We start from the raw sequence: 22,189 nt of genomic DNA, 5'->3' as shown, positions 1-22,189 counted from the left end.
AATTTAGGGTTGAGTTTTGAAGAATAATCCACCCCAATGAGTGACATAGAAATTGAAGAAGATTTTTGTATAAAATCTTTCTATTTTGGACCTTATGTTATTCCATACATATTTTCTTTTTGGTCATGGCCATTGAATGGATTTGATTGGATTAAATATTTTGGAGAATTGATTCATAAAATGTTATCTTCATAAAACTTGATTTGATTTGAATTAATTTGAATTTAAATGAATAAAATCAAATATAAATGAAATAAAATCATGAAATCAATTTTATATGACCAATGGGCTTCCCTCAAGCTTAAAATCACGTGGAAAGTCCAAGTATTAAGGCCCAATCCTCAAAAGTATGAAATAAGCAACTTAGGGTTTCAAGCCTTTCTAAAAAATCGACCAACTTGTACCAAGTGTATCTCTCTCAATTTTTAAGATATGGAAGTGTTTTAGGACTTTTTATAAAGCTTGATCAGTCCTTTAAAACCTCCTTTTGGTTTCACCTCAATTGGAGCTTCCATGCTCAAGTTATGAGCTTTGACCCGAAAGGTGTCTTTTCTTGACTTTTTTGAGGACCTATAATCTCTTGTACCATATCTCCCAAATGATGCATTTCTGGACTTGGCTTGTGAGAAACAAAGTTGTAGAGAATCAAATTTCCTTCAAAATAGGCTTTGGTTGGGGATTTTTTGATGCTCCATGTGAAAGTTATGACCAGTCAAAGTTGACTTGACTTTCTCCTATAAAAAACCCTAATTTGAACCTTTGCGTTTGTTCATTTCTGAGTTTTTATTGATGGATCATGATCAACCTTTGATCAAATGATGGATATAACTTCACATACTTGATGTTGACCAAAAATCTTGAAGTTTGACTGTATTTTGACTATAGTTGACTTTCAGGTCAGCATAGTCGGTTATTGATCATCTGAGCCATTGAGTGAGCAATCCTTGGAATTGAAGCTTGACTTTTGACATGGATATTCTTTGATATATATGTGACACCTTGAGATCCATTTGAGGCCTCAGGGATTCGAAATCCTTTGATAAACTGCAAACCCTAATTTTGATAGGCCCTCGATTAGGAGCATGTTGCTTGAATAAACCCTTGAGCCATTGAAGATGACCAGAGGATGGAAAATTTTGGGGTATGACAGCTGCTCCTGTTCAATCTTCTTAAACCTGAAGAGTCAGATAGGCACGTCTGCCTATCGAAATCTAAAGGTAGAAGATGATTGGACACTGCAATGCCCTAAAATTTGCATTTGTAGGGAAAAGTTCTGTGGGAGATGGGCTTAAAGATGCCACCCAAGGTAAATACCACTCTTTTTCTAAAATGTGAAGCAGATGCTTTCGAAAGGAACCCCTTGCTTTGATTGTAGTATGGCCTAACAAGGCAACCTGAATTTTATGCAATGTTATGATGCATGTAACGTATGATGCAGTGAGCTTCTCAAAATAAATGAGAGCAATTTATGTATATGAATTATGTATGAATGAGGCGTGTTATTTGAATGATGCATAACTATTAATTATGTTAGTCGAAGCATGTTAGTAAGAAAAGTAAAACCTTTGCGTGTTATTGATGATGTTTTGGAGAAGATCACTGCTGAGGGACTAACGTGATAAACCCAATTGAGAACCCTTTATAAAACCATGTTGTAAAACCCTTTGTGAACCCCTTTGTAGTCTTGAAGAATATCACTGCTGAGGGCCTAACGTGATAAACCCAATTGAGAAACCCTTTGTAAAACCATGTTGTAAACCCTTTGTGAACCCCTTTGTAGTCTTGAAGAATATCATTGCCGAGGGACTAACGTGATAAACCCAATTGAGACCCTTTGAAAAACCCTTTGATCATTGCCGAGGGACTAACGTGATAAACCCAATTGAGAAACCCTTTGTAAAACCCTTTGCTCGAGTGTGAGAGAAAAGAGTCGTCCTGATAAAGCCTGAGTCTTACATAGCGAGGACTCGCAGTTAGTTGTGTGATCAGCTTGCTATATTGCTAGCAAGCTTTCGTAGTTTGTGAACCCCACTTACTATAGTTCTAGTAAGTTTCCGTAGTTTGTGAACCCCACTTACTATAGTTCTAGTAAGTTTCCGTAGTTTGTGAAGCCCACTTACTATAGTTCTAGTAAGTTTTCGTATTTTGTGAACCCCAAAAGGATCACTTGCTATAGCTCTAGCAAGCTCACCTGCACCAATAGGATTACTTGTCATAGTTCTGACAAGTTCACCTACACCATTTGGATCATCTGCCCTTGTTCGGACAAATTTCACCTACACCATTAGGATCACCTGCCCTGGTTCGGACAAGTTTCACCTGCACCATTTGGATCATTTGCCCTGGTTCAGACAAATCTCACCTGCATGAAAAAGATTCACTTGCTATAGTGCTAGCAAGCTTATCCAGATAAAGTCCTTGACGGTACCCTGTAGATGTATGAAGATGATGTTTGAGACTCGAGAGTCGGAAAGAAAATGATATGTTTAGAAACTCACGACTCGAGGGTCGGGCATTCACGACTCGAGGGTCAGAAAACAAACCAATCACAACACGAATGTTGGAAAATCACGACTCGAGGTTCGGAAAATACACCTATCACAACACGAGGGTTGGAAACTCACGACTCGAGGGTCAGAAAACACACCTATCACAACACGAGGGTTGGAAACTCACGACTCGAGGGCCAGAAAATAGGCTTTTGTAGTATGTGAATGCACTAGATGATATGCATATGCTAATGCGTATGTATGTATGTCGATGCTGATGTCAATCCCAAGATTTTATCTCCTCATTGAACCTGTTTAAACCACATTTGCACCTACACCACGACTATGCTTATGCCGGCTTGGTAATGTTTATGCATGTAGATAAGGCTTATGCTTATGTACATGCGTATTTTGAACAGCAAGGTTGCTATCATTGGTAAGGTTACCGGGATACATCAATCAGGTGATTAGGGTTAAACCAACAGTAAGGTTACTGTCATCGGTAAGGTTACCGGAAGCATCAATCAGGTGATTGGGAATAAACCAACAGTAAGGTTACTGTCATCGGTAAGGTTACCGGAAGCATCAATCAGGCGATTGGAAATAAACCAATAGTAAGGTTACTGTCATCGGTAAGGTTACCGGAAGCATGAATCAAGTGACTGGAAATAAACCAACAGTAAGGTTACTGTCATCGGTAAGGTTACCGGAAGCAGGTGGATAGTATGGTTTAGTATCAGAATGATGACTTGGATGTTGAAATATATTAACCAATGTATGTAATGCATGACTTATGTATTTGCATGATGCTCCAATTCTAGGTTGTTGGTAACCAAAAGCGTATATAGCTTGCTAAAATTGTAAGGTTGTTGGATGCTAACGCGATTTCCCAATACCTGCTTTTGAACTTTGATGATCCTAGTTAGGAGAAAGATTTGTCGGATGTTGTAAAGTGTGAGAACGCCTATTCCTTATGTTGTGCGCCTTGCCCCGGTTTGACCCTTTGAATTACTCCACGCCTTTGAATTTTGAAGTTCTCCACACCTTTAACCTTTTGCAATTCGCACCTTTAACCTTTTGAGGTTCTTCACGCCTGTGACCTTTAGAGGTTCTCCACACCTTTAACCTTTTGCAATTCGCACCTTTAACCTTTCGAGGTTCTTCACGCCTGTGACCTTTAGAGGTTCTCCACACCTTTAACTTTTTGAATTGTTTACCTTATGGATTTGATATCCAATGCCCCAATGTTTAGTGGAAAAAGATGCCTATGATCTCCAAGCAGTGAAGGAAGTGCCCCGAGAAATAACCTTGTTAGATGCTTCGACGTTTTAGATTGAAGGGTATGCACTTGATCTCCAGGATATGGAAGGCTACCCATAGTGTTCTATCCTTTTGAATTTGAATTCTTCCCATGTTTGACATGCCCCTGTTTGTTATTGCTTCGAGGTGTGACCCAAGTGAATAGGATGTTTGATTGCATGCCCCTGTAATCCTTGAAATTTTCCCCTGTTTAGGAGAACCCTCTAGATGTGGTTCCCCCATGCAAAGTTCTTTATTAGAAGTGATCACCCTTGATTAACCAATTTCGAGATCTCCTTGAGTGCTAAGTGTATGTTCGTATATGATGTTGTACCCTTTGAGAAGTAACTCCAATGCAATGTCTATGCAAGTTTTGGAATCGAAGTCCGTTATGAATTAGGACTGGATGCTTAGAAATGAATGCTTGAAGAAGCGCAGTGGTTAGAAATAGTTTTAGCAAACCTAGGAGTCAGTATAATAAAATCCTGATTAATATGCTTTCGTAGTTAACCTTTCCTCAATTAGGACTTTTGAATGTTGTAACTTGGTTTGGTTCATGGTTTTAAGAAACAATGGATATAAGGCTCAAAATTTATTTAACCCACCCCTTTCTCCTTGATGTTCTCCAAATCCTAGGAATTTGCCTAATCCAATGATTGCGCTTTGTTTTCCAGAGAATCGTTTCAGTTTTGATGTTGAGCAGAAGCCTTAGTAGAGATCCAAGCACTGATGAAAAATGTTGTAGAGATCCAAGCATTGGTGAGAAGCTCCGGTGATTTAGCAGTCACAAGATTGTCCTTCACATTTTGCCTTTGTTTTATTTTCTATCCCTTATTTTTGCATGAATCAATTCCTTCGAATTTGATCCATCGGGATGCCCTAAATTTTGCCTAAGTCATGGAATTTTCATTTTGACTTAGCGGGCGTTTTCCTCCTTTTTTTTGAATGCTCCTTTTGATCTTTGGATTTTGAATATTGTGACTGCCATGACTTTGATTTGCAAGCTTCGTCTTTGATACGTCCTCGATCTTGAATGATATATTGAGGAAGAATATGTTGTGAATGTTACCTCCGTTGTTTCCGCAATCTTAGATGCATGCGAGGAAGAAGATATGCTTAAACCTTTGCTTTGCTCCTTATGTTTGAACCTTTGCTTCATTGATTGATTCTCTTGACAGCCAAAATACACCATTGAATTAATCGAAATCTACCCTGCCCTGGATGAAATCAAGGTTTTTTCGAAAAGTAGAAACAAACTCCAACTCCTGGCTCGAGGGGGGTAACGAGGGATTAACATCCTTATATCTGCACTGTTTAGGGATTGAAACAATGTCTGTACATCGTCGGCTCGGTCTTACCTTGAAAGCATACGTTTAGCGAGACTTAGTTATTTGTATTCGTCATTCTCTCTTCAGTTTGTTAATAATCCTAAATTTGAGATTGAAAATAGAAGTGTGCGAGTGGAAAGTCGTAGTAGTAAGCGAACGAATTGATTCCAAAACATGCGTAGTCATCCCATTAGAATTGCTAATCTGAAGGTACAACTTTTATCCTGAGTAACACTTAGCGATCATAAGGTTTGAAATTTTGACATGATAAAACCTATTGATCCTAGGGACAATCTCCTTTGTAAATCCGTTGACCTTGTTTTACTCCTTAGTTCCTAGACTTGTAGAAGTAAAGGGTAACCTCGATTTCTCCTTGGGTACGTCAAACCTATCGGGAATAAATTGTTAGCGGTGGGTTTTCGTCGTATCAGAAATTCATGAGTTTCCTTTGACTGAACCTCTTTTGCTTTTTCTAAGGATAGTATCACACCATTCGCAACCTTCCGAGTTTGTAGATTGATAAAGAAACCTATGACCCTTTTGCCCCTTGGTGTGGAGTTAACACATGTCGCCTTCCCTCCGTCGTAGCTATGCATATTTGATTAGGGTATTGCCCCAGTTGGACTGACTCATGCCCCCAAGTTATCGTAGAGCGTCCTTGTAAGTTTTCTATGTTCGTAGATGAACCCCTTTATGACTAGATACCCCTTGAGTGTATCTATGAGGGAACTTCTTTGCTGAACTAATCCTTGCTCGACGATAACCTTTGTTGTATTTATAATTCTGTTACGACAAGGCATGGGCATGCGACTGGCATGGTGAAAGACATCCTCTTTTCCTTAGTAAGGCCAAGTTCGTTTTCAATGATTTATCCTCCTTTCTCCATAGTTCAGGACCCTTTTAATTTTTTTTCATGAGTCTCGGGAAATCAGCTAGCACGAAACGGGTGGATGCGGGCGAAGATGCGAATGTAAATGTATGAATGCATGAAAATGCAAATGCATGCGTATGCGATAGACTCCTTTTTTTGTATTATAACTCCTAGTATGTAATGCAGACGTGTGACGTATAATCCTAGGGATAGCCTTAGAGGTGACATTAGACCCTAGTGGAATCCTTGCAAGATAGATGTTATAACACGCCAATGGAAATCCCTTAGATTAGGGAGTATGCAGGAAGTAGCAGCTGATGACCGTTCAAGACAGTCACCAAGTCTCATGGCCATCGAGAGGCCTTTCGACGTGTACTTACGAAGTTGTCCCTCGTGGGAAGGTTCTCTATGCGGAACATAACCTATCTAAGGACGATATTAGACGAAGTGAGATCCCCGCGGGCTAGGGATTAAAGATGGAAATCCAAAACCCTACAAGTTAGATGATGCGTGGAAGCGAGCGCGGAGTGATCGTTCAGGACAGTCACTAGATCTCATGGCCATCGAGAGGCCAATCGACGTATGCTAACGAAGATGTCCTTTGTACAAAGGATGTGATTTTAGAAATAGAATCCCTACAGGCTAGGGAATAAATAGATGTAAGCACGGGGTGACCGTTCAAGACAGTCACTGGGTCTCGTGGCCATCGAGGGGCCAATCGACGTGCGTTAATAAAGATGTCATTCGTGGGAAGGACGCGATTTTAAAATATAATCCCTACAGACTAGGGAATGCATAGACATAGGCACAGGGCGACCGTTCAAGACAGTCACTAGGTCTCATGGCCATCGAGAGGCCAATTGACGTGCGTAAACGAAGATGTCCTTCGTGGGAAGGACACGTAGTTGTAAAAATACAAAGATATAAAAGGAAACTCCCAACAGGCTAGGGAGTGCGTAGATGTAGGCGCGGGGTGACTGTTCAAGACAGTCATTAAGTCTCATGGCCATCGAGAGACCAATTAACGTGCATAAACGGAGGTGTCCTTCGTGGGAAGGACATGGTCTTAGAAATAGAGTCCCTGCAGGATAGGGAACACATATGAATACCTGCAAATATTAAAGCGCAAGATATTCGAAGTATATAAATTGCAAACATATGATAAGCATTTAAGCACGAAAGCCCTAGGTTCATAGGTTTGACGTAACGGCTTAGGGTGCCTACCCTTCCCATTGGTATGTTCTAGAAGGTCTCATGGGGTCGTTCGTAGCCTCCGAGACTTTTTGTATCTTTGGATTTTAGAACAACTCATTTTATCCATGAGGTTCTAATTTTAGGGGTAGGTTCTCAGAGAGATCAGCCAAATACCAAGTCCAGCTCTCAACAAGGTCAAGTCTCGTATCAAACCTTTCCGGATATTCAACCCACTCTGAGTGGAATTATAATAAGACTCGTAGGCGATGTAATTCCCCTCTGGTCTTAAATATAACTCTCACGCTTAGGTCTAACACAATTTATAATATCCCAACAGAATACAATAAAACAACAAATATACAATTAATAGAAATATTTGATTAAATTGATGTAAATGAAGAAGATTGTAAATGAATAGATAAATTGCAAATAAATAAATAGATAAATAAAAATTTAAATATTTAATATAATAAAAAAAGAAAAACTGAAATCCTAATCCAAACCCTAATTTAGGCAAATTAGTCAAACCCTAATAGCTAACCACAAACCAAAATAATTTGCCAAACCTAAACCCTACCAAAACTTATAGGAGCATAATAATTCACCATTGTAAGTTTTCCCCAGCAGAGTCGCCAGCTGTAGCAACCTGCCCTAAAAATTAGACTTTAGAGTCGCCACCTATTCTACCAGGGCGAATAGGAAACCCTACGCAGTTAAGAGATTCGGGTATGATTATTATAAATCAGGTCGAGGGAAGGTGTTAAACACCCTCATCCCTATCCTAAGGTTTTATGTTAAAAGTAAAGGTTAATGGCTAAATATTAAGATTTAATAGCTAAGGAAATGAATAGGGCGAAAATTGAGATTTGAATGAATTGAGGTTTTAGGGAAGGGGACTCGCCTTGTTGCCAAGTGCCTACGTATCTCCTTAGGGAAAATCAGAGTCAACGTAGTTTGGGCACAGGGTTGTACGCCTTAGAATTAGAATTTGATTTGATATGGTTTGAAGTTGTTTTAAAGGCTTTTTGAGTGGCCTATCGTAGTTTTGAATTTTGTGGTTTCCAAGGCAATTTGAGTTGCCTTGTCGAAAAAGGATGAAAATCTGTAGTTTGATTTGATGTGTTTTGAATGTTCTAGATTTTGGCGTACAACCCTGGTTTGATATGTTACCGTTAGGTGCAATGATCAATAGATTTGACCATTATAGCTAACGGATTATGTAATGTATAGCTGGTTACTCTGACTGATAGATTCGATCGTCACGAGCAGCAAATAAAATGTATTTTAAATTTTGTAATCAAATTATGGGTTTTATCATTGCCTCTCATAACCAATAGATTTGGTTATTACATGACAACGAATTCAATTTTTTACGTTTTATTATTTCATCTCTCGTCATTGCGACTAATAGATTTAGTCGAGTCGAGGAGAGAATTAAACCAGATTTAGTTAAATTAACGTTAATAAACTAATTTGATTAAATTTATTTCTCGCCAATGCGACTAATAGGTATAGTCGGATCGAAGAGAAAATTGTATTAATCCAGAATCAATTGAATAAGAATTAATGTTTTTTAAAGGGCCAGTAGGATTGGGCAAACCCTAATGCGTGGGTAACCTTCCTAGGGTTTTTGTGATCTAATAGTTAAAACTAATTAAAAGAATTAAATCGAGGAATCGAAATAATCGGAGTAATCGGGAAATATTGTAATCCTAATCATAGACTTAATCCTAATTTATTCTAATCCTACCTAAAATAAACTAATTGAATCAAATATATTAATTAGTATTAATCTAACTAAATAGATAGTAAATAAATAAATATATTAATATAGAAAACCTGGATTTTTATCGTGTGGCAGCCCTGTGGATCTATGATATGCACCTCCTTTTCAGATGCGTTGGATCTGAGCTGAAGGAGATCTGAGGGTCAAACGGAGAGGGTACGCCATAGTCATGCGTACAAGGAATGTATTGAATCTACAGACAACTCAACACTTTAAAGTGATAAAAATATTGTGACCCTCGCAGGGATCGAGCACAAGACCTTTCACTTACAACCTATCTCCTTTCACAAGCTTGAATGCATGACCAATTCATTAGAAAAATGCCAATCAATTAACAAATATTTTAAAACAACAGTATATTGGAATTCAAAGCGCATGACCAATGTGGGACCCAGGTGGCTTTGAGCGACGAATTGGAGGCGGAGAGAAAATCGTGTTTCTTTGACTACCCAATCACATGTGGAGAGAGGTTCTGATTTGTTTGATTGGCCAATAGAATTGCTTGGAAATTCCATGCGTGTACGTTGACCTTCCAGAAGAGGAAAAGTCACCGGAGCAAGAAAGCCGGTTGTCTTCTTCGGCGAACCCAAACCCCGACCCCTGCAAAACGCAGTCAAACAGAAAAGGAAACTACCCAGTTCAACTAAACCGAGGGCTGCGGATTCAATGGACACGTTCGTTTTGGCTGAAAACACTTGCAACCATGAGAACACAGACACACGGCCTTGATGCCCTAATAATGGCACTTCTAGTTTCCGGCACCAAAGCTTCCGTGTGAACCGTCACGCCTGCTCTAAATGATCCAATGATTACGTCTGAATGAACGAGAATCGTTAACAACACAGGGATAAGTGAAACCGAATTTAACAAAACGTTACCTCATGACTTGCTTGGTAGAACCATTCTGAAGGGCTCTGGGCTCCAACAACGATTGAAAATTATTGCTGGGAACTTCAGGACATTGGATGTATGGCTGGAGAGGGTTGAAACTTGTTGGAAATCAAGTTACCTCATGCGCTAATGTTCTTGAATTTTTCAACTTCAACCCTAACCATTGCAGCCCTCTTTTTCGTCCCCCCATCCTACTGATCTTTTAGAATATATATGTAGTCTAATTTAGGGTTGAGTTTTGAAGAATAATCCACCCCAATGAGTGACATAGATATTTAAGAATATTTTTGTATAAAATATTTCTATTTTGGACCTTATGTTATTCCATACATATTTTCTTCTTGGTCATGGACATTGAATGGATTTGATTATATTAAATATTTTGGAGAATTAATTCATAAAATGTTATCTTCATAAAACTTGATTTGATTTGAATTAATTTGAATTTAAATGAATAAAATCAAATATAAATGAAATAAAATCATGAAATCAATTTTATATGACCAATGGGCTTCCCTCAAGCTTAAAATCACGTGGAAAGTCCAAGTATTAAGGCCCAATCCTCAAAAGTATGAAATAAGCAACTTAGGGTTTCAAGCCTTTCTAAAAAATCGACCAACTTGTACCAAGTGTATCTCTCTCAATTTTTAAGATATGGAAGTGTTTTAGGACTTTTTATAAAGGTTGATCAGTCCTTTAAAACCTCCTTTTGGTTTCACCTCAATTGGAGCTTCCATGCTCAAGTTATGAGCTTTGACCCGAAAGGTGTCTTTTCTTGACTTTTTTGAGGACCTATAATCTCTTGTACCATATCTCCCAAATGATGCATTTCTGGACTTGGCTTGTGAGATACAAAGTTGTAGAGAATCAAATTTCCTTCAAAATAGGCTTTGGTTGGGGATTTTTTGATGCTCCATGTGAAAGTTATGACCAGTCAAAGTTGACTTGACTTTCTCCTATAAAAAACCCTAATTTGAACCTTTGCGTTTGTTCATTTCTGAGTTTTTATTGATGGATCATGATCAACCTTTGATCAAATGATGGATATAACTTCACATACTTGATGTTGACCAAAAATCTTGAAGTTTGACTGTATTTTGACTATAGTTGACTTTCAGGTCAGCATAGTCGTTTATTGATCATCTGAGCCATTGAGTGAGCAATCCTTGGAATTGAAGCTTGACTTTTGACATGGATATTCTTTGATATATATGTGACACCTTGAGATCCATTTGAGGCCTTAGAGATTCGAAATCCTTTGATAAACTGCAAACCCTAATTTTGATAGGCCCTCGATTAGGAGCATGTTGCTTGAATAAACCCTTGAGCCATTGAAGATGACCAGAGGATGGAAAATTTTGGGGTATGACAGCTGCTCCTGTTCAATCTTCTTAAACCTGAAGAGTCAGATAGGCACGTCTGCCTATCGAAATCTAAAGGTAGAAGATGATTGGACACTGCAATGCCCTGAAATTTGCATTTGTAGGGAAAAGTTCTGTGGGAGATGGGCTTAAAGATGCCACCCAAGGTAAATACCACTCTTTTTCTAAAATGTGAAGCAGATGCTTTCGAAAGGAACCCCTTGCTTTGATTGTAGTATGGCCTAACAAGGCAACCTGAATTTTATGCAATGTTATGATGCATGTAACGTATGATGCAGTGAGCTTCTCAAAATAAATGAGAGCAATTTATGTATATGAATTATGTATGAATGAGGCATGTTATTTGAATGATGCATAACTATTAATTATGTTAGTCGAAGCATGTTAGTAAGAAAAGTAAAACCTTTGCGTGTTATTGATGATGTTTTGGATAAGATCACTACCGAGGGACTAACGTGATAAACCCAATTGAGAACCCTTTATAAAACCATGTTGTAAAACCCTTTGTGAACCCCTTTGTAGTCTTGAAGAATATCACTTCTGAGGGCCTAACGTGATAAACCCAATTGAGAAACCCTTTGTAAAACCATGTTGTAAAACCCTTTGTGAACCCCTTTGTAGTCTTGAAGAATATCACTGCCGAGGGACTAACGTGATAAACCCAATTGAGACCCTTTGAAAAACCCTTTGATCATTGCCGAGGGACTAACGTGATAAACCCAATTGAGAAACCCTTTGTAAAACCCTTTGCTCGAGTGTGAGAGAAAAGATTCGTCCTGATAAAGCCTGAGTCTTACATAGCGAGGACTCACAGTTAGTTGTGTGATCAGCTCGCTATATTGCTAGCAAGCTTTCGTAGTTTGTGAACCCCACTTACTATAGTTCTAGTAAGTTTCCGTAGTTTGTGAACCCCACTTACTATAGTTCTAGTAAGTTTCCGTAGTTTGTGAAGCCCACTTACTATAGTTCTAGTAAGTTTTCGTATTTTGTGAACCCCAAAAGGATCACTTGCTATAGCTCTAGCAAGATCACCTGCACCAATAGGATTACTTGTCATAGTTCTGACAAGTTCACCTACACCATTTGGATCATCTGCCATTGTTCGGACAAATTTCACCTACACCATTAGGATCACCTGCCCTGGTTCGGACAAGTTTCACCTGCACCATTTGGATCATTTGCCCTGGTTCGGACAAATCTCACCTGCATGAAAAAGATTCACTTGCTATAGTGCTAGCAAGCTTATCCGCATAAAGTCCTTGACGGTACCCTGTAGATGTATGAAGATGATGTTTGCGACTCGAGAGTCGGAAAGAAAATGATATGTTTAGAAACTCACGACTCGAGGGTCGGGCATTCATGACTCGAGGGTCGGAAAACAAACCAATCACAACACGAGTCTTGGAAAATCACGACTCGAGGGTCGGAAAACACACCTATCACAACCCGAGGGTTGGAAACTCACGACTCAAGGGTCGGAAAACACACCTATCACAACACGAGGGTTGGAAACTCACGACTCGAGGGCCGGAAAATAGGCTTTTGTAATATGTGAATGCACTAGATGATATGCATATGCTAATGCGTATGTATGTATGTCGATGCTGATGTCAATCTCAAGATTTTATCTCCTCATTGAACCTGTTTAAACCACATTTGCACCTACACCACGACTATGCTTATGCCGGCTTGGTAATGTTTATGCATGTGGATAATGCTTATGCTTATGTACATGCGTATTTTGAACAGCAAGGTTGCTATCATTGGTAAGGTTACCGGGATACATCAATCAGGTGATTGGGGTTAAACCAACAGTAAGGTTACTGTCATCGGTAAGGTTACCGGAAGCATCAATCAGGTGATTGGGAATAAACCAACAGTAAGGTTACTGTCATCGGTAAGGTTACCGGAAGCATCAATCAGGCGATTGGAAATAAACCAATAGTAAAGTTATTGTCATCGGTAAGGTTACCGGAAGCATCAATCAGGTGATTGGAAATAAACCAACAGTAAGGTTACTCTCATCGGTAAGGTTACCGGAAGCATGAATCAAGTGATTGGAAATAAACCAACAGTAAGGTTACTGTCATCGGTAAGGTTACCGGAAGCAGGTGGATAGTATGGTTTAGTATCAAAATGATGACTTGGATGTTGTAATGTATAAACCAATGTATGTAATGCATGACTTATGTATTTGCTTGATGCTCCAATGCTAGGTTGTTGGTAACCAAAAGCGTATATAGCTTGCTAAAATTGTAAGGTTGTTGGATGCTAACGCGATTTCCCAATACCTGCTTTTGAACTTTGATGATCGTAGTTAGGAGAAAGATTTGTCGGATGTTGTAAAGTGTGAGAACGCCTATTCCTTATGTTGTGCGCCTTGCCCCGGTTTGACCCTTTGAATTACTCTACGCCTTTGAATTTTGAAGTTCTCCACACCTCTAACCTTTTGCAATTCGCACCTTTAACCTTTTGAGGTTCTTCACGCCTGTGACCTTTAGAGGTTCTCCACACCTTTAACCTTTTGCAATTCGCACCTTTAACCTTTCGAGGTTCTTCACGCCTGTGACCTTTAGAGGTTCTCCACACGTTTAACCTTTTGAATTGTTTACCTTATGGATTTGATATCCAATGCCCCAATGTTTAGTGGAAAAAGATGCCTATGATCTCCAAGCAGTGAAGGAAGTGCCCCGAGAAATAACCTTGTTAGATGCTTCGACGTTTTAGATTGAAGGGTATGCACTTGATCTCCAGGATATGGAAGGCTACCCATAGTGTTCTATCCTTTTGAATTTGAATTCTTCCCATGTTTGACATGCCCCTGTTTGTTATTGCTTCGAGGTGTGCCCCAAGTGAATAGGATGTTTGATTGCATGCCCCTGTAATCCTTGAAATTTTCCCTTGTTTAGGAGAACCCTCTAGATGTGGTTCCCCCATGCAAAGTTCTTTATTAGAAGTGATCACCCTAGATTAACCAATTTCGAGATCTCCTTGAGTGCTAAGTGTATGTTCGTATATGATGTTGTACCCTTTGAGAAGTAACTCCAATGCAATGTCTATGCAAGTTTTGGAATCGAAGTCCGTTATGAATTAGGACTGGATGCTTAGAAATGAATGCTTGAAGAAGCGCAGTGGTTAGAAATAGTTTTAGCAAACCTAGGAGTCAGTATAATAAAATCCTGCTTAATATGCTTTCGTAGTTAACCTTTCCTCAATTAGGACTTTTGAATGTTGTAACTTGGTTTGGTTCATGGTTTTAAGAAACAATGGATATAAGGCTCAAAATTTATTTAACCCACCCCTTTCTCCTTGATGTTCTCCAAATCCTAGGAATTCGCCTAATCCAATGATTGTGCTTTGTTTTCCAGAGAATCGTTTCAGTTTTGATGTTGAGCAGAAGCCTTAGTAAAGATCCAAGCACTGATGAAAAATGTTGTAGAGATCCAAGCATTGGTGAGAAGCTTCGGTGATTTAGCAGTCACAAGATTGTCCTTCACATTTCTCCTTTGTTTTATTTTCTATCCCTTATTTTTGCATTAATCAATTCCTTCGAATTTGATCCATCGGGATGCCCTAAATTTTGCCTAAGTCATGGAATTTTCATTTTGACTTAGCGGGCGTTTTCCTCCTTTTTTTGAATGCTCCTTTTGATCTTTGGATTTTGAATATTGTGACTACCATGACTTTGATTTGCAAGCTTCGTCTTTGATAGGCCCTCGATTAGGAGCATGTTACTTGAATAAACCCTTGAGCCATTGAAGATGACCAGAGGAGGGAAAATTTTGGGGTACTACAGCAGGTCATCGTTTATCGTAGGTGGCTGATGCAGGTTATTTTTCTAAAAATGGATGGCAAGGGAAATGTAATTTGCTTCTGTCTGGCAGCGACGTCCCTGAGCACCTGCTACTGGATTTTCTCATGGTTCTGCATCAGAACCGCCCACAACTCAGTAAGGTCGATTCCTTTTCTTGGAACCCGCAAACGGACAGTATTTTTTCTATTCTGTCGTGTTATGCAAAACTCAAACGCAAGCTGTCGGGGCCTTCTCTTGATCAGGTCTTGGTAAAAGCCTTGAATAACTTATGGAACAAAGTCCCATCTAAAATTCTGTTTTTTGGTTGGCGTTTTATACATAACAAAATTGCTACAAAAGATTAATTGTACAAGAGGGGTATTTTGGTGGAGAATAGTGACTTGCTTTGTGTTTTGTACTTGTCGGAGAATGAATACTTACTGCATTTATTTCGGGAGTGCGAGATAACTTTGCGAGTTTGGAGGAAGGTGTTTGTTTGGTTGGGTCCAATGCCGGAGTTGTCTTTGGAGGAGTTCTTGGAGTTCTTTTATTTTCCAGAAAATGTAAGTGTTTATCTAGGAGGATTATTGTGGAGGTGATTTGGTTAGCTACGGTTTGGTGCATATGGCTTAAACATAATGTAATTATATTCAAGAATGAGCCCTTTAGCTTTACCGAATGTATGACGGAGATAGTTTTTTGTTCTTGGAATTGGCTAATTTCCTTCTACAAACTAGTGAATTATTGTAATTTTCATACTTGGAATATTCTACCGCTCACTTGTTTTGAGTAGTAGGATCTTTCCATTTTTTCTTCGGCTGGAGTATCCCTTATACTATCTTGTTAATTCCATTGCTTATTAAAAAAAAATACTTACTTTCTAAAATATTTTATTTGCAATATAAGTAAATGTAAATAAACGATGATGTATGCCTTACCATTAAAACCCATAAATTTGCTTCAACTTGTTTAATTATTAATTTAATTGTATGTACTTTTTCTAATTGAATTTATATGATCCTATAACTTTTCCCATACTTAAAATTATATGCCCAATTTTTGTCATATTGTTGATCTTAAAAGTGGTGTCCATAAAGAATTATATTGAAATTGGGTATAATTTCCCTCTTAAGAGTAGAGACAATCATTGAAGTGTAAAATTATAATATTTGCCAATGATGTTTAACATGGTGACAAAAATACAAACCTTATCGTCATTCGATTGTACATTGGTTGTCGTATGTGAGGATGTTATAGCAAAGGGAATCCAAAAAAGATCTTAACACAGATAAGAATCGCTTGGCAGCTTCTACCTGTTCGACAAAAAAAGCAAAATATGAGAATATAAACGATATGTTAAGAAGATCGTTAACAAACTTTATAATAAACTAGATGAAATTTTAAAAAAAAAGTTGAACTTATTGGTCAAACAGTTAACTAGCCTTTCAAAATGGTTGTTATTCAAGATACCAAACAGGAGAGTGACAGCAATAATGAGGAAATAAGAGAATATGGTATAATGAAGAGATGAATTATGAGGGAACACCTGCATTACCGTGCATTCATACACCGGCCTTATCTTACCCAAGTAACTTTCTCCTACAAGAGTTGCATCATAAGGACGTAAAGAAGACATTAGCTCTTTCTGTCTTGGTAGTTGAGGTAGTGACAGTGACTTCACCTATTCAAAAATAAAGGTACAACAGCATATGTAATTATGCTTCCATCCATGAACTTTAAATTTTAAAGAAAATAGGAAAGAAAAGGATGTATATATTATTTTCAGTAAATAAATACTATATAGTTGGGGGAGAGGAATCACTTGATTTTATTGGCATTGGAAAAATGTAGAAAAATTACAAACCTGGTTTCTGTTGGCATCAACCAGAATAATATTGCTTAACTTTGACTGAACTTCATTTGTCTCGTGCCTAACACCAACCTATGAAATTAATTTTTTAACCAAGACAGATGTCAGAAATCATACTATCAATGGAAAGGGGAAAAATAGCAACAGTTAAACCAAATTTACAACAACAATAACAGAGCTAGTTTTAAGATCCAATGTTAGGATGCTAATTCTAAACCCTAACAAAACTAGAGAAAAGCTATAAAACTAAGAAAGATAAAACTAAAAATAAACTTCATTTCTTTTCATTGATTGATTTTCAAGTGTCAAAGACAATACATATATATAATAATACTAATGGATAATAAACTAAAGGCCCAATACTAATTAAAGCCCAATAATAATAATAATAATACTAATACTAATAAATAATACTATAAATATCATTAGCCCCTCTATCATCCAATTTATTAAATATAATAATAAATGGGTTTTACAAGCTACAAAGCAATATATTTGATATCATTATCTAAGTAGCAATTACCTGTTTACAAAGAGCATGCATTCAGCAACTCAACATGGATTAAAGTAAACATAAATCCATAGTAGAAATAAATAATAAATAATATTAATTTCATGACTTAAAGCAGATATTGTTCTTTAATGAACAGAATACTCACTATGTAAGGGACAGGAGCGTCCAGAAAGTCAAGCATGTCATTTGGTAAAACCTGGAAAGCATGTTCTAATCAAATACTATGAAGTGGAGAAGAGATGTTTAAAATATGAAAATTAGTATTTACTTTCCTAGATCTTAAAATAATTAACATGACTAGTACACTAAAAATCAAGTACTATTGTTCCTATCAGTGGCATTTTAATAAACTAATAATAATGAATCTGAAGAACTAAACCATAAACACGTGTGTAAAAAGTGGCAGCGACACATTTGCATCAATATGCAAGTTGAAGAGTTAGGTTCATCATCCAACACAAGATCATTACTAACATAATTTGAGGAACACATGCCAAATTAGAACAGACAACTACAATCTGCTTCTCTAATAGAGCTCCAGCAAAGAATGTTAACACCTGCAAACCAACATTATCTTTCAGCTCTAGTGGCCAACTACTACAACATACAGCCTTAAACGTGATTAAATTAATAACTAATATCACCTCTTTTAAATCAGGAAACAATTGTTATAATATATATTTTCATCTGATAGTAAGTAATATATTTTCCGGTGTGGGACTCTTAATATACACACTCACACTCAGCACTATTGGGCCTGATGCGTGAATAAAAATGGTGGGTGGTCCAATAGCAGTAACTTGATAGCAGGTGTCCTAACAGATCTTTGAACAAGGCTTTGATACTATATTAGAATTGTGGTTGGGTCTAACTCAACTTACAAAACCAGCTTATGAGGTAAGGATTGTCTCCACTTATACCATATGTTCGGGCCATATATTTTTTGATGTAGGACTCTTAATAGTGTGTTTTGTTTGTCTCTCTTATAGTTGTTTGGGTTATGGCGTTTGTAACACCTTATTTTTATTAGATTTAATTAATTAGGATTATTTGATATTTGATAATTGTTTGTGTGTTTTATTTAATTATTGTTTGAGTGGTAATTATTTAATTGGGTGGTAATATATTATTTATCTAATTAATAAATGGTAGAATTTTATTAGAAATTAGTTAAAAGGGCTTAGTTGAGTGAGAAAGATTATTGGGTGGGTTAAGCCCAATGAAATAATGAGAATTAGGAGAGAATGTTATGTCATAACCTAGTTAGAAAGAAAAGAGGAAAAAAGATAGAAAGAAGAGAAGAAGAACATAGAAGAGAAGGAGAAGGAATTGGTAGATTCTTGAAGAGGGTGGATTAAGAGTTAGAGGTAAGGTTTTGAATACAAATTCTTGTAGAATCTATGATTGGGTAATGTATGTGTTGTGTGAATCTCTTCATTTTTGCTATTTCATGAGAAATGTATGAACCCTAATTTCTATGCTATTTCTATCGATTTACATGATTAAACATGATTTTAATGATATATTTTGTTCAATAATGATGAATACTGGTTGTATTTGATGTTTATTGATGTTTGGAAGTGATTTGGAGTGGTAGGATGTAATTTTCGCAGTTCTAAGTTTTGCTGAATTTTTTCTAAAAATCGCAGGCCCCGCAGAGCAGAGCTGGTCCGCTGAGCGGAGCTGTGAAAGTTGAAAATCTCTGCCTAATCTCGCTAGCACTCCGTTAAGCGGAACTTATTTGGAGTTCTCTTCTGGACCCTTTCGCTGAGCGGACCCTGTTTTACAAAACATTTTCTAAACTTTGAAATATCAGAACTTTTGATCCGTAACTCCTTTTTAGGTGTCGTTTGAAGCATAATGAAGCTTAAATAATTATCTATATGATAGAATAGAATGGATTGACACTTTTTTGATTAATTATGATGATAATTGGGAATAACATTTACCTATATGTGTATGTTAAGGATGAATTGTGCATGATCAATATTCATGAATGTATTATGTGATATGATAACCGTGGATTATGTGATTGATTGCTAAATGCTAATTGATGCTTGATATTGGTGGAATGTCATGTTGTGTAATGTTGTGCAAAGTTGGAAATATGTGATTGTGTAGTTTAAGAGATAGAGAGATCGTCTTAAATGCATGAGTCTTGTTTTGTTGCACACGTACACAAGCATGAGTCTTTGAAAGTGGCAATGTTGGGTAATCTCGTGAAGGTTATTTACTTGTCCCAAACCTAACGAGTATGGGGTTTGAAAGCTTAACGAGTATGGGACTTTGAGGTGGTTATCTAGTCTTGAGAGAATGACAATCGGCATGACCGGAAATGATAACGGAGGGATCCACATGTATATCGCATAGAGTCACACTTGAGTCGCACGTGTCGGTGTGAAATGTTGTTATGTGTGATTATGTGGTATAAATGTGTGGATGTGAATTTGATTGATATTGCATATATTTGGAATGATGAATCATTTGATATGAATTAGAGAATGTGATGAGAATGAGATATATGTGATTAATACATATTTGATGTGAAATGTGAAGTGTGTATATATATATATATATATATATATGTGTGTGTGTGTGTGTGTGTGTGTGTGTGTGTGTGTGTGTGTGTGTGTGTGTGTGTGTGTGTGTGTGTCTGAGTGATATATATGTACATATGTAAATCATCAATATATGAGGTTGTGAATTAATTGTGATGCTTAATTGTATTGAACATGTTAACGTTATATTGGAGATAAATGCATGTTTCGAGAAGAGTAAAGAATTGTGAAATGTATGCTTATTTATGTTGCATTTCCCATTATTATATTTTCTATTGAGAATTTGAATTCTCACCCTTCTGTTTGAATGTTACCCTTGGTTGGTAACGTGCAGGTTCAGAAGAGTAGTTGCTTGATTCGTGGTTTAGCCGAAGAGCTCCGAGGTTTCGTTTTGATTAGGTAGAGAGTCATATGCTCTGATCATGTAACACTTGGGGGTTTTCTTAGACTTATGTTCATGTTTGAATATTGCTATTTTCTATGTTTTATTGAATATTGGATGTATGTGATAACTTTTGGATATGTTAATTAAAGGTCGCTGTAGCCTAGAATTGTAATGTTCAAGTAACAAAGATATTGATGTTATTTGAATTTGGTAGATGAATATAGTATGTGATATATTCATTGAAATCTTTAATAGCAATTCAAATTGTTTTCCGCAAGCGTTTATGCATAATGTATGAGAACATGATATTACATTTGTGTTACAATATGATCTTTGCGTATTATGGATGTTGTATGTATGTTATTTTGGGATTTTCATTTGGTGAAAATCAACATGTGGCGCCCTTTTTCCTTTATGCATGCTTACTCTGTTTGATTGTATGATATATTTGGGGTTAGAAAATGGGTGTTACATTAGTGGTATCAGAGCATGGTCGACCAGTTGGTTAATAGTAGTTAATGTCTTTATTCCCGTTGTATTAGATTGGTGTATCTGACACGATCAATACTGTTTTGTTTGCTTTGGTTGTTGGTTGTCGTAGGACAATGGTTGTTGGGAGGAATGATGATGCCATTGCTGATGCATTGAGGATGTTGGCTGGATCTCTTGGTCAAGTTCCTCAAGCGAATGCTGGAAATCAGAATGGTGATGATGATGAGTATCGTGCGTTGGGGAAGTTCCAGAGGAACAATCCTCCTACCTTTGAAGGAGAGCATGAACCGGATAAAGCTCAAGCTTGGTTGAAGGCGATTGAGAAGATTTTTCGGGCCATGAATTGCACTGATGCTCAGAGAGTGCAATTTGGTACTCACATGCTGGAAAAGGAAGTTGAGGATTGGTGGAGCATTATGGCTCAAAGGGTTTAATGAGGAAGGTATTCAGGTTACTTGGGATCGTTTTCGCGATGCATTTTTGGAAAACTATTTTCCGGAAGATTGTCGTGGAAAGAAAGAGGTGGAATTTCTTGAATTGAAGCAAGGGAATGGTACTGTAGCGGAGTATGCTGCTAGATTTCAAGAGCTTATCAAGTATTGTCCTCACTATAATACTATGAATGCAGAGAGATCTAATTGTTTGAAGTTTGTGAATGGTTTGAGGCATGATATCAAGAAGGCGATTGGATATCAACAAATTACTCGATTTGCGGAGTTGGTTAATAAGAGTCGAATTCATGATGAGGATAGTAGGGAGAGTGCTTCTCACTACAAGGCTATAAATGAGAAGAAAGGTCAATATCGTGGAAAAGCGTATGATAATAAGAAGAAAGTTGGTTTTGGCGGAAAGCCAAGTGGGGGAGGATCTAGTGCTCCGATCAAGTGTTTAAAATGTTGTGTTGAGGGTCATCGTGTTGTTGATTGTCCCAAAGTTGAAGCGACATGTTTCAAGTGTGGCAAGAGTTGTCACAAGGCAAACGAGTGTAGATGTTGTTCGAAAGTGACTTGTTACAATTGTGGGGAGCAAGGTCACATTAGCACCAAATGTGATAAGCCAAAGAAGGAACAAGCAAAAGGGAAAGTTTTTGCATTGTTTGGAGTAGAGGCTTCTACCGATGATAGGCTAATCCAAGGTACGTGCTTTATTAATGGTACACCTTTATTGCTATTATTGATACCGGTGCGACACATTCTTTCATTTCTTTGGATTGTGCTAAGAGGTTGAATCTTGTGTTATCTGATATGCGTAGAAGTATGGTTATTAATACACCTGCTATGGGTTCTGTTTCTACTTCTTTTGTGTGTTTGAATTGTCCTTTGAGTATTTTTGGTAGA

This window comes from Vicia villosa, unplaced genomic scaffold (assembly GCF_029867415.1).
Source record: "Vicia villosa cultivar HV-30 ecotype Madison, WI unplaced genomic scaffold, Vvil1.0 ctg.000864F_1_1, whole genome shotgun sequence".
In the NCBI taxonomy this organism is placed as follows: Eukaryota; Viridiplantae; Streptophyta; class Magnoliopsida; order Fabales; family Fabaceae; genus Vicia; species Vicia villosa.
The sequence above is the reverse complement of the archived record's forward strand: the minus strand, read 5'-3'. Positions refer to the sequence as shown.